The sequence below is a fragment of the Sus scrofa genome, chromosome 7, assembly GCF_054392235.1.
Source record: "Sus scrofa isolate SSC_HxYL_T2T_F1_AM1 chromosome 7, Sscrofa_HxYL_maternal_Yorkshire_Landrace_v2.0, whole genome shotgun sequence".
Lineage (NCBI taxonomy): Eukaryota > Metazoa > Chordata > Mammalia > Artiodactyla > Suidae > Sus > Sus scrofa.
In genome coordinates this window covers 22,945,326-22,959,106 of record NC_139389.1, presented here as the reverse complement: position 1 = coordinate 22,959,106, position 13,781 = coordinate 22,945,326, and the positions used below count along the sequence as shown (strand labels likewise).

The 13,781-nt window shown below is 38.6% G+C and overlaps 1 long non-coding RNA gene and 2 pseudogenes across 3 annotated transcripts in view; all 3 read right to left on the bottom strand.

Annotated features, from left to right (window-relative positions):
- The window catches only part of LOC110257996 (uncharacterized), an 819,260-nt gene that overhangs the window by 663,426 nt on the left and 142,053 nt on the right, over positions 1 to 13,781 (bottom strand). The gene's annotated exons all lie outside the window — the stretch shown is intronic.
- LOC146401331 (A-kinase anchor protein 2 pseudogene) lies at positions 2,288 to 8,634 on the bottom strand (annotated as a pseudogene).
- Positions 9,316 to 12,469, bottom strand: LOC110259193 (olfactory receptor 2J3-like; annotated as a pseudogene). The gene has a single exon (XR_014809825.1). The product of XR_014809825.1 is annotated as an olfactory receptor 2J3-like (transcript).

Below are 13,781 nucleotides of genomic sequence, written 5' to 3'. Positions count from 1 at the left end.
TCTTACAGTCCCATTCCTATGCCTGCCTTGGGAACGCTGAAGAACCTTCAGGCAAAGCATACTTCCTGGGTGCCCCCTGTTTCACCTGTCAGGACTCCTCATCTAACACTGATCTCACTTTCCTGGGAAGGTGTGTTCCCACGCCAGCCTCCCCCACCTGCAAATGAATTCCCAACAGTGGGGATCTTATTGTTTCGTATCCCCAGTCTCAATAGCATGTTGTGTTGATTTATTCATTCAGAATGTTCGGGAGAATGAACCATTGAAAGACAGCACCAACTACCCATTTGTAGAATGTGACTTCAAACTGTAGGCTCCCTCGGCAGTTTTAAAGGATCCTTGGAAGCTTTCAGACAGTTCCATTTCTACTTTATGTCCACCACTTCTTGAGGAATAAACTTCCCTGTAAAGTCAACCCTCGTCTAATGAAATGTAATGCGCATGATATCTCTGTACAAGGTGGAACTGCTACTTGTCAGGATAACGTATTAGCAAAATAATATAAAACTACTTGTCAGGATAACGTATTACGAAATAATATAAAAACAAAAAAGGATTTTAGTAATGTCTGACTTATTGCTTTTTCAAAACCTATAGTTTTAAAACAAATGGGGAAAAAAGAAGAAGGCTGGTCAGTTTTGTTTTTTTTTTTTTCCTCTTCTCCAGAACTGAAAATTTTCTCATCCAGAAATTGAGGGTATGCAAGGATTGAATACCCTTATCATATTGCTTTAAATGACAGAAAGAGTAAAACTGGCATCCTCTAGCGTATACTAAGCAGGAATACGAAGCATGAGAATAAATATGGTACTTTTCTAAATGCCAAACTACAAAACTGCCCAAAACTTTGCCATTGTGACTCATGCGAGTTCACATGAGTTAAGTCAACTTAATATTACAAATACTGCATCTGCTTGAAACCTCTATAGTCTTTTCATAAAAAAGAAATTCTCACTCATTCCTGATGCTGGCAAAGAGCTTCAGAGGAAATAAGTGAACATCCTTGTCCCATGATCATTCTGGAACGTTAATCCTCTCTCTCTCTCTCACACACACACACACATACACACACACACACACACACACACACACACACATACATCCTTACTTGTGAGCACACACATGCTTTATGCAAACCCACAAAGGCATGTGTATACTCACAAATACACAGACGCGCACACAGACATACACCGTCTTTAGAATTTGTAGCTCATCCTAAGCCTGCACTTAAATTTCTATTCTATATTTTTCTCTGTGTCATCCTGAAAAACACTGGTTGCTCATCAAAAATAATATCTCTTCCTTCCTTTTATTCCCACTCTCCCTCCTTCCCTTCTTCTCTACCTTTCATGAGCTTTCTTTACTGTTTCCTTTCTGATTGATCCAAAATAGTCTATGATTCTTCCTACTCCCTTGAAGGTCCACTTTATATATAAAATATAGTTATAAACACCTTTTTATGTCTTGTCATCTACCTCTCAAAGGCAGAGTTCACCTTTTTTTTTTTTCCAATTACCGCCACTCTAAAAATACCCCTCCCCTCTTGAACCAAGCTGTCCAATGTTACAGGTTTTATACATGGATATATTCCCCCATCCCATCACAAAAATAGTTGTTGCCCGCTAAATATAGTTTTCATAGGAAGAAACAGAATTGTGAAAATGTATTCTCATAAATTGCAGCTCTGTCAATATCATAAGCAGACAAGATCCTAAAGCTAAAAGAATCCATTTGGTTTGGCTTTCTCCCCCTTTCTCAACCTCCTAATGTAGAACAGACTGTGTCTGCAACGTGAAGAAATATTGTCTTCAAAATATGGATTGTGATCCTTAATTGAGCCCAATTAAAAACACTTAAAGAAGAAACATGGAATCATTTTTGCCCTCTTCTGGGCAAAAATCAAGAGAGAAACATGATTCATTTTATGGCTGCTGGAGTAAATGGAATTAGCCCAACACCTCTGATGCTGTGATGGGTGGGAAACAGGCGTAGGCGTGGGGAAGTCTCTGCCGGGTGGATGGCGCCAGCTCGGTGGCTCTCCAAATGGCTCTGTTACCATTGTTGTCCTCATCACCCAGCGAGGCTGGTCTTGGTTCTGCCCATAGCAACCACGTCGATTTGCTTGTAGCTTCTTTGTCCTTTTGGATCAACTGTGGATCAGTTTAAACCCAGGCGATCCTTTGAGGCCCCCTCCCCCCCCAAAAAAAATCCTTTCTCTTTTGACTCCTGGGAGTTCGAATTAATGGGTGGACTTTTTTCTTTCACTTTATTGTTCATCATTGTACACTGCAGCGTCTGGTCTACACAAGGATTGCTGAGTTTGTTTGCACTTTAATAAATATTGTATTAAAATGCTTCGATGTGTTGATTTCTTGGTTTCTTGGGAACCCAAGCACCAAAGAAAATTCCTGGGGTGGAAAGAAGTTGATTATTCATTGTCCTCTTCTTCTTGGTTGGCATAGATCCCCACCTCCCAGCGCAAGGCCAAGGCGCTCTTTCTTCAATTAACACGTGTGGCCTCAAGGACACTACTATCATCCATTCTCTCGCGCCTTTTAGATTTGTGTGTCTCATAATCTTCCATGAGGGTCTGCATCAGATTCTTGGGCCGCTGCGTTCCGGCAGCCTCTTCGGGGGCTAAGTCAGGCTGCAAGCTGGGACCTTCAGGTGTGGGGGATGGAGGAGGTTTGACTTTCTCTATTTTCCCTGGAGCAGTTTTGTAGCACGGTGTTGGTGTTCGGGAGGGCAGTGATGGGGCATTCTTTGCCCTGGGGCTTGGGGTACTCTGCAAGACTTGCCTCTGCCTCTTCAGCTCCTCTTCCCTTTCCCAGGCAGCTCGGATCTCTTCTTCAATCATGGACAAAGTCCGTTGCTTCCTGGACCTCAGCTTGAAGGGCCCAACCATCACATCGGACTCTTGAGTGGCCAGGAGCGAGGCTGTGCTTCTTAACTCAGCCGCCTCCAAGTACTTGCTGAAGTAGCTCCCTTCCGGCCTGGTCTCTTCCATGTTTATGGGGCCACTGAGCTGCACTGCCGGCAGTGTCTGGGAGGGCCCCCTTTCCCTGAGCGCCCTGTCTTCAGTAGGCAGAATCTTTGGCAATACATCCCTTTTCTCTTGAACAGGAGAGGACACCTGAGGTGGTTCGAACATGCCCTGAGGCTTCTCTGAGCTGGGAGCCCTGGTTCCAGCTTCCTCTGCACTGGCCTGAGGTCCCTGCTGTTCTGCTCTCCTCTTGTTGGTTTCAGACGCAGCTCTGTCCACCTGCTTGGCGATGGCTTGTTGAATGGCATTCTGCACCAGGAGGCCCGCCTGATATTCCAAGGGGTCATCAACTGAAGGTGAGTCTCCCAGGGTGGACGAAGGGGAATAGAAACCATGATCACTGTATGACTTGGAGACGCCTTCCCCTCGGCCCTCGGATGGGTTGTCAGTTTGGGGAGTCTGGGGCAAAGAAAAATCGGCGAGCGAATTTTCCTGAAGGGCACTGGTTGTCTCATTGGAGGCCCCACTGTCACTGATGTTGTCCATGCTGAAGTCATTGGACAGGGTCTCCAGGACCGTGGTATCCTGGGACCTCACCGACAAGGAGTTGGTTTTTTGAAAAGAAAAACAAAACTGACAAGCTTTAGCAAGAGTAACTGAGAAAAAGAGAGAGTGCAGAATTATTCACAATAGTTAAGACATGGAAACAAACTAAGCATCCATCAAAAGATGAATGTATAAAGAACATTACTTACATAATATGCAATTATATATAGTTATATATAATTTATTATATATAACATTATATATATAATGAAATATAATTCAGCTATATAGTTATATATAATTTATTATATATAACATTATATATATATATAATGAAATATAATTCAGCCTTGAAAAAGAAGGAAATCTTGCCTTTTGCAAAAACATGGATAGACCTTGAGAGTATTATGCTAGGCGACATAAAGCAGAAAGAGAAAGACAAGTATTATATGTTCTCACTTTGATGTGAAATCAAAAAAAACCTCAGAGAAATAATAAGTAAAATGGTAGCTGCTAGGGACTGGGGTTGGGAGAAACAGAAAATGTCAGTCAAAGAGTATAACTCTCAACTTTAAAATGATAAATTAGTATCTGCGATCAAGACGACAGAGGAGTAGGACATGGAGCACACTTTCTCCCACAAACAACATTAAAAAAAATCTACATGCACAATGATTAGCACAGAACATCTACTGAACACTGGCAGAAGACTTCAGACTTCCAAAAAGGTCAATCTCCACATAACTAAGTAGAACAAAAGGGGAAAAGAGAGAGAGAAGGAGGAGGAGGAGAAGGAGAAGAAGAGGAAGAGGAAGAAGAGGAGGGGGGGGGAATGGGAGGGCAGATGGGGAGGATAGGGGAGAGGGAGGAAGAGAAGGGGAAGAGGAAGAGAAGAGAAGAGAAAAAAAAGGAATCAGGAAGAACAAACAAAACCTAAAGTCAGCAGAAGGAAGGAAATCATAAAGATCATACACACAAACACACACACACACTATATATACAAGACTCCTATATCAAAACATTGTGGTAACCACAAACCAAAAATCTATAATACAAACACACATACACACACACACACATACACACACACACACACACACACACACACACACAAATAAGAAAAATCAATTAGGGAGTTCCCATCGTGGCTCAGCAGAAATGAATCTAACTAGTATCCATGAGCACAGCTGTTATCTCTGGCCTTGCTCAGGGGTCAAGGATCCAGTGTTGCCATGAGCTGTGGTGTAGGTAGAAGATGCAGCTTGGATCTGGTGTTGCTGTGACTGTGGTGTAGGCCAGCAGCTGCAGCTCCAATATGACCCATAGCCTGAGAACCTCCATATGCTGTGGTTACAGCCCTAAAAAGACAAAAACAAAATAAAAAACAATTAAAACACAACATTAAAGACAGTCATCAAACCATAAGATAAGAGAATAAAAGAAGGGAAGAGAAAAAAACAACAAAAACAAATCCAAAATAATTAACAAAATGGCAAAAAGAACACAGATGTCAATAATTACCTTAACTGTAAATGGAATAAATGCTCTAACCAAAAGATGTAGCCTGGCTAAATGGATACAAAAACAAGACCCAAATATATGCTGGCCTATAAAGAAGATATAGTATATGCATATACAATGGAATATTATTCATCCATGAAAAAGAATGAAATAATGCTGTTTACAGCAACATGGATGACCCTAGAGATTATCATACTAAGTGAAGTTAGACAGTGAAAAACAAACATCATATGATATCACTTATAAGTGGAATCTTAAAACAAAAAGATACTGCAGAAATACTCACAGACTTTGAAAACAAACTTATAGTTACCAAAGGGAACATGTAGGGGGAGGGATGGACTGGGGATTTGGGATTGGCATATGCACACTGGGATATATGCAATGATTGGCCAACAGGGACCTCCTGAATAGCAGAGGGAACTCACCCAATATTCTGTGATGATCTTTATGGGAAAAGAAACTGAAAAAGAATGAAAGTGTGTATATGTATAACTGAATCACTTTGTTGTACAGTGGGAATTATCACAACATTGTAATTCAACTATACTTCAATAAAATTTTTAAAAAAGAAAAAAAAAGTGCAGAAGACCTAAATAGATATTTCTCCAAAGAAGATATATGGATGGCCAGTAGGCACATAAGAAGATGCTCAACATCACTAATTATTAGCAAAATGCAAATCAAAACTATAATGAGGTACTACCTCACACTGGTCAGAATGGCCATCATTAATATGTCTACAAATAACAAATGCTGGAGAGGGTATGGAGAAAGGGGAACTCTCCTACACTGTTAGGGGGAATGTAAATTGGTACAACCACTATGGAAAACAGTATGTAGGTTTCTTGGAAAATTAAATCTAGAACTACCATATGATCCAGAAATTCCACTACTGGGCTTATATGCATACATAACTATAATTCAAAAAGATGCATCTACCCCCATGTTCATTGCAGCACTATTCATAATACCCAAGACATGGAAAAAACCTAAATGTCCATCAACAGATGAATGGATTGATATGGTACCTATATATAATGAAAATCTACTCAGCCATAAAAAAGAACAAAATAATGCCACTCACAGCCACATGGATGTAACTAGAGAACATCATACTAAGTGAAGTAAGTCAGAACAAGAACGACAAACACCAGATGATATCACTGACATATAGAACCTAAAATAGGGCACAAATGAACCTAACTACAAAACAGAAACAGACTCACAGACATGGAGAACACTCTTGCGGTTGCCAAGGGAGAGAAGGGAGAGCGTGGGATGGACTGGGAGTTTGGGGTTAGTAGATGCAAACTATTACATTTAGAATGTATAGACAATAAGGTTGTACTGCATAGTTTATCCAATCTCCTGAGATAGACCATAATGGAAAATAATATTAAAAAATGAATGTGTATGTATATATATATACACACACACATACGTATATGTATGACTGGGTCACTTTGCTATACAGCAGAAATGTGCATAACATTGTAAATCAACTATATTTCAATTAAAAACAATAATAATAAAATAAAATGAATAAATTTGGGGTATCTAATTTACGCCTGGTGACATAATTCACAATACTGTATTACATACTTGAAAGTTGATAGGAGAATAGATCTTAAATGCTCTTACTACAAAAAAAAATGTATAATAAGTAAGGGAATAGATGGGTTAATGACCATGGTTGTGGTAAACATTTGCAGTATATACATGTATAAATCACCACATTGTACACCTTGAAGTTACATATATTGTACATCAATATCTCGGAAAAACTTAAGGAAAAAATTAAAATATCAATAAGTAAAACTCAATATCAAATAAATAAAGGAAAACAGAATTTACCTAATTTCATCAGTCTCTCCACAAGGTTCTCATGAATACCAAATGAAACACAGTAACTTTATAGTTGAGAATCCTGGCCCACACCATGTTATCCAAGTGTTCAAAATTCATATCACCAATAATAGAAAAATAGGAGTTCCCGGAGTGGCGCAGTGGTTAACGAATCCGACTAGGAACCATGAGGTTGCGGGTTCGGTCCCTGCCCTTGCTCAGTGGGTTAACGATCCAGCGTTGCCGTGAGCTGTGGTGTAGGTTGCAGACGCGGCTCGGATCCCGCGTTGCTGTGGCTCTGGCGTAGGCCGGTGGCTGCAGCTCCGATTCGACCCCTAGCCTGGGAACCTCCATATGCCGCGGGAGCAGCCCAAAGAAATAGCAAAAAGATAAAAAAAAAAGAAAGAAAGAAAGAAAGAAAAATAAACGTCAGGTTTTTTTTAACAAGATGCACTCGAGGAGTTCCCATCGTGGCTCAGTGGATAACGAACCCAACTAGCATCCATGAGGACGCGAGTTCAATCCCTTGCCTCACTCAGAGGGTTAAGGATCCGGCCTTGCTGTGAGCTGTGGTGTAGATTACAGACACAGCTTGGATCCCACATTGCTGTGGCTCTGGAGTAGGCCAGCAGCTGCAGCTTGGATTCGACCCCTAGCCTGGGAACCTCCATATGCTGCAAGTGTCACCCTAAAAAGCAAAAAAAAAAAAAAAAAGAAAAAATGCACTCAAGCGGACACAATATCACTGCTGTGGGGTATTACTGTCAAAAATGAATATTCTCATTCTGCATAAACACTAGTCAAATCTAAATTGAACAGTATTGTATGATGTAAATGACCTGTACTCTTCAAAAATACTAAGCTCATTAAAGGCAAAGAAAAACTGAAAAATGGTTCCAGATTAAAGGACAAGAAACATAACACTTAAATTCAATTTGAAATCCTGGATGTGATCTTTAATTTAGAAAATACTCTCAGGAACACTTAGGACTAGGTTGCATTATACTCCATAGTATTTCAGAAAAATATTGAAATGCACATTAATATTACATTATTATAGACAGAATATCAAAGTACTCATAGCAAAATATTAACATTGTGAAATCTGATGAAAATCTATAGTAAATCTATACTATTTTCTTTTCTTTAAGTTTTATTGGTACTGAATTGTAAATAGAATATGGCAGATTTGTATTTGAAAATTTATTATGCTTGATGCCACTTGTTGTTGTCATAGCATATGATAACCAGTGGCCTTTCAGCTTCACATTTGTAAAAAGAGATACAATATGTGACACTGAGGCCAATAAAAAAGCAGAGAATGAGTGTATCTGGGCTGGAAGCCAGAGCTAGTTTCTGTGATTATCCAATGACATATTTGTGCCAATCATTTTGCACTGCTGAGATAGACTCAGAAGATACAATTGAGCATGTGTTTAGGGAATGTGCTGCACAGGAACAGGTGCGAGATGAAGTGGACAGAGATTGGGAGACAGTGTCCAGATAGGGAGTAGAAATTTACTGGTATAAAGAAGCAGCTGGTCCTTCAATGCATTTAGCCTCCATTCTCAGCTGAGAAAAGGCTGAATTCATTGTTAGCTCTTCAGTAAAGTTGTCTGTGACCCAAATTAATGTGTGCTGTGTGACTGTCAATTTACCAAATATTGGCTTTAGGTTTAGGGTTGGCAATGGTAGGGTCTCAGACCTTCTAGTTTACCTTGAGTGTTGTTGGCCATAAGAAAGGAACTCAGGGAGTTCCCACTGTGGCACAGGGGAAACAAATCCGACTAGTATGCATGAGGATGGGGGTTCGATCCCTGGCCTCACTCAGTGGGTTGGGGATCCGGTGTTGCTGTGAGCTGTGGTATAAGTCACAGACACAGCTCAGATCCCATGTTGCTGTGGCTGTGGCATAGGCTGGCGGCTGCAGCTCCTATTCAATCCCTAGTCTGGGAACTTCCATATGTCACAAGTTTAGCCCTAAAAACACACACACAAAAAAAAACGGGGGGGAGGGAATTCAGGCCAAAATCTACTGACCTTACTTGATTTGTTATATACAAGTTATTTAAGCTTAGGTAAGTCACACATCTTCTTCCCTTCAGTTTTCTTATCTACAAAGTGAGAAAAAACATACTTTTACCATGCCTCTGATTAAACTGCAAAAGGTTCATATAGTTTGAAAATATCAACAATAAAAAACAATAGCATCTTGTTCATCTTTGGGAGAATTTTTGAAACTGATCTTTATTTTATATTATAAATTAAAGAGAATATATAATAATATGGCTAGGATTAAGAATCATATATGCTAAAATTTTGCGTTCTAAGAAAAATAGTCTACACATAGAAAAATACATTTATATGTTTTGCAAGCAGAAAGGGAAGAAAATAAATGGAAAATTTCAAAGTTTTTTTTGTTAAATAGTGAGAGATTAGGGTATTACATGAGGTGTCCCAACCAATTAAGATTTTGATAAGTATAAGATGGTTCAAAGAACTAAGCTATGTCTTTTAAGTTTCTAAAAGCTCTTTTGCTCCATGATGGTCTATTCTACATGGCCCCATTATTTATTCAAAGTTCTTTTATATACATGCTTCTTGGTTCTTCATTTTTTGAACAGTAGGTTAAGAACAAATGAATATATACCATATTATTTTTTATGCCTAGTTGGAGATAATCACAGACAACAAAGAAGACAAATATATCAGAATCAATGTAATTGCAAACCACACAAGAAATTGAGGGGGGAGTTCCCGTCGTGGCGCAGTGGTTAACAAATCCGACGAGGAACCATGAGGTTGCGGGTTCAGTCCCTGCCCTTGCTCAGTGGGTTAACCATCCGGCATTGCCGTGAGCTGTGGTGTAGGCTGCAGACGCGGCTTGGATCCCACGTTGCTGTGGCTCTGGCGTAGGCTAGTGGCTACAGCTCCGATTCGACCTCTAGCCTGGGAACCTCCAAATGCTGCAAGAGTGGCTCAAGAAATGGCAAAAAGGCAAAAAAAAAATTGAGGGGAAGTTTGGAGATATGTTGTGCATTTTGAAAATTTAGGGAATATGATTTGAATCAATCATATCCGAACTTTAGAGGCCCCCAAAACTATAATTGACATTTGGGTTACATAAAAAATTCAGGTGTTGCCAAGATTTTACTTTATATTGAATTGTCCTTTAGCCTTATTCCACTTTAGCTCAATATGAGTACCAATTTCAAATGTTATATACATAGTACACTTATTTGAGATGGAAATGGTGGCAATAATACAGGTAACAAAACTATTACTTTAATTTTTAAAAATGCATTTATGGAGTTCTTGCTGTGGCATGGTAGGTTAAGGATTCAGGGTCACCGCAGCTGTGGCATTGGTCAGATTCAATCTCTGGCCCAGGAACTTCCAAATGCCATGGATACATTCAAAGAAAAAAATTTTATTTATTTGAAAAAATATGCAAATTGATTTTCATAATGAACTTTCTAACCACAAATATTCAAATCAGATCAACTTAAAGAGGAAAAAAAGGTAACATTTTCATATAATTTTTATCACAAAATTTTTCCAATACATTTTCAAGTAATTCTTTCACGTACTTATCAGACGTATCAACTCATTCTTTCAGAGCCTAGTACTAATTCTGCCTCACATATTCCTTACTGCTTCTTAAGCTATGCAGGTGTTCTAAGGGCTTAATTCACCTAACAACACCTAGCCTATGATGACCATTATTTTACAATCCATATATCTGCAGCTTTACAGCTTATTTCCACCTCCTTTACACTTCTCACTACCTTGGGAAACGAAGAGAAATATGAGATGTTTACTTCTTCTGCATTATTTCAGAGGTCTTCTTGTTACAATTCATAAACCTTATTTTTTTTACTAATGATAATGGGATTTTTAAAGAATACAAACCAGAAGTTTCCATTGTGGCTCAGCAGAAAAGAATCTGACTAGCATCCATAAGAACATAGGTTTGATCCCTGGCCTCTTTCAGTGGGTTAAGGATCCAGCATTGCTGTGGCTGTGGTGTAGGCCGGCAGCTGCAGCTCCAATTCAGCACCTAGGCTGGGAACCTCCATATGCCATAAGAGCAGCCCTAAAAAAAAAAGACAAAAAAAAAATACAAACCAAACTTCCTCTCAATATTCACTAGTATTCAAAATAGCATAATAGTGTTGGAGAAAATATCTAAAGTGTTTCACTATGTCTTTTGTTAAACCAAGATAGAAGTCAAGTGTTATGACAAATTCTGCCTAAAAAGCAAGAAATTAAAAAACATACTCTAGGGTTTTTAAATTAAGAATATCATCTTTCCATAGTAAATTAACCTGAATTTTATCAATTTTTACAACAAATTTCATGTCTCATTTTTGATTAGATTTATGCACTGAAAATTAATACTGATGTTTTATCTTGATTTTACATGGCTATTTTCTCCAGTAGAGAGTGATTAGTATTTAGGAAGATTGCATTTAATTCATATCTGCCACCACAAACTCCATGACCTTGTGACAGTATATTCTCAATAAGTACTGAGAGAGTGAGGAAATGAGAGTGGTTGATGAATAGATGGATGGATGAACCAATGGTTGAAGAGATGCTCCATTATACCATTAATGTCACAGATACACAGGCTCACCTCACCCCATTAATCTTCTTACTGCCCCTCTTACATCTTTGTTTCTCAGGGTATAGATTAGAGGGTTGAGGCTAGGTGTGACAACAGTGTAAAAAAGGGCAATGAACTTTCCTTGATCTTGAGAATTTCCTGATGGGGGCTGGAGATATATGCACATGACTGGAATGAAAAACAGGGATACAACCATAAGATGGGCTCCGCATGTCCCAAAGACTTTCTGAAGTCCAGCTGTTGACTGCATCCTCAGCACAGCACGGGCAATAGCACCATAGGAGCTGAGAATGAGGATGAGAGGTATGAGAACAAAAATGGAGCTTGTGATCATGAGGGTCAGCTTATTAGCATGAGTATCAATGCATGACAGTCTAAGCAGTGCTGGAACTTCACACAAGAAATGGTCCACTTGGCGATGTCCACACAGGGGTACCCAAAAGGTAAGGAAGGAATGAAGTGCTGAGTTGGTAAAGCCACTTGCCCAAGAAGCCACAGCCAACAGATGGCAAAAACGAGGGTGCATGAGGACAGTGTAATGCAAGGGTCTACATACAGCTGCATAACGGTCATAGGACATCACCACCAGCAGCACACATTCTGTGGATCCCAGTGCAAGGACGAAATAAAGTTGAGTCATGCAACCATTGTAAGAAATTTTTTTTTCTGGGCCCCAGAGGTTGATCAGCAACTGAGGGATGGAGCTGGCGGTGTAGCAGAGATCCAGAAAAGAGAGGTTTGAGAGGAAGAAATACATGGGTGTGTGTAGATGGGCATCTACGTATGACAAGATGATGATGAACAGGTTGCCTATCAATGTCATCAAGTAGAACATCAAGATAACCACAAAGAGTATTACTTCCAGATGAGGCCAATTAGAAAAACCCAGTAGAACAAAGTAGCCTTCCAAAGTTGCATTGATTTTTTCCATCATCATTCATTTCTTATTACCTGAGAAGAGAATCACATACACACCCAAAAAAGTAAGGAAATAGTCTACAAACCACAGGAAAACATGAAAAAGAAACACAATCCAGTTTGAAAGGCCTACCACTGTTCAATTCTAAGACAATTTGGCCACTAAGAGAAACTATGATAGTAATGAATTGAAAAAAATAAGAATCTGCAAACTAATACCAATAAATTTAAAAAGAACATATGAGTGGTAGGGAAGAGAAAGCTATTTCTATCATCAGGATCCTAAATGGTAAACAGAGAAGCAAGGGCAGAGTTAGAAAAACATAAATGAATGCTAAAAATTACTGAAGGAAGACATGATAAGTAATTTACATTGTCTAAAATATCCTCTACCAAATTATTTGTTAATTACAAAATGAAAAGTGGTAGATTTTACAACAGAAAACCTGATGGACATCACCATAGCCAAGTAATCAATGTTAATGTCACCAATGTTGAAACAAACCAAAATCACAGGATTACTGATACAGTGTGTTGAACACGACATAAAATCACATCAGTCATATTACTGCCAAAAATGCACAGCCTGACTTTAATAATGAAGAAACATGCGACAAACTTACACTGAGATGAGATGGATAAAATAGCCGGCCTACACTCTTCAAAAACATCAAAATGAAGATAGATGATAGATAGATAATAGACACATAGATAGATAGATAGATAGATAGATAGATAGATAGATAGATAGATAGATAGATGGACAGACACGGATAGACAGATAAGCAAATTGATGAGAGAGAGAGGATGGGTAATAGAATAAATCTTTTTCAGGCAGAATATAAACTATTGCTTAATCTGATTAAAAGGTTAATAGTTCTTTGTTCAACTTTTTCAACTTTTCTGTAAATTTGATATTTAACCAGAATGAAAAGTTACAAAAAGTAAATATAAATGGTTTTTTACTTTTATATTTCCTCCAGATATTTGCCCTATACAGAAAAATAACTTAACTATTGAGTTCTTCTCAGTCATCCAAGGGTGACATCTGGCTAAATAGTAACTTAAAAATTTCCTAGCAGACCTAAAGAGGAAAATTTCCACAAAACAAATATCTTTTTTTTAACAAATAGCTTTAGTTTTCTTTTCACAATTTTTACACAATTTCCATTTATGTGACTATGGAAAGAGAATAACTATTAATCCCAATAATCTTACATATAAATTACAATGAACAATATCAAATCTACTTATTATTTCAAGGTGTTTATATAGGGTGAAAAATATTGAGCTTCAATTAAATTTTCTTGTAGATAAACTTCTTCTTTCTATTTG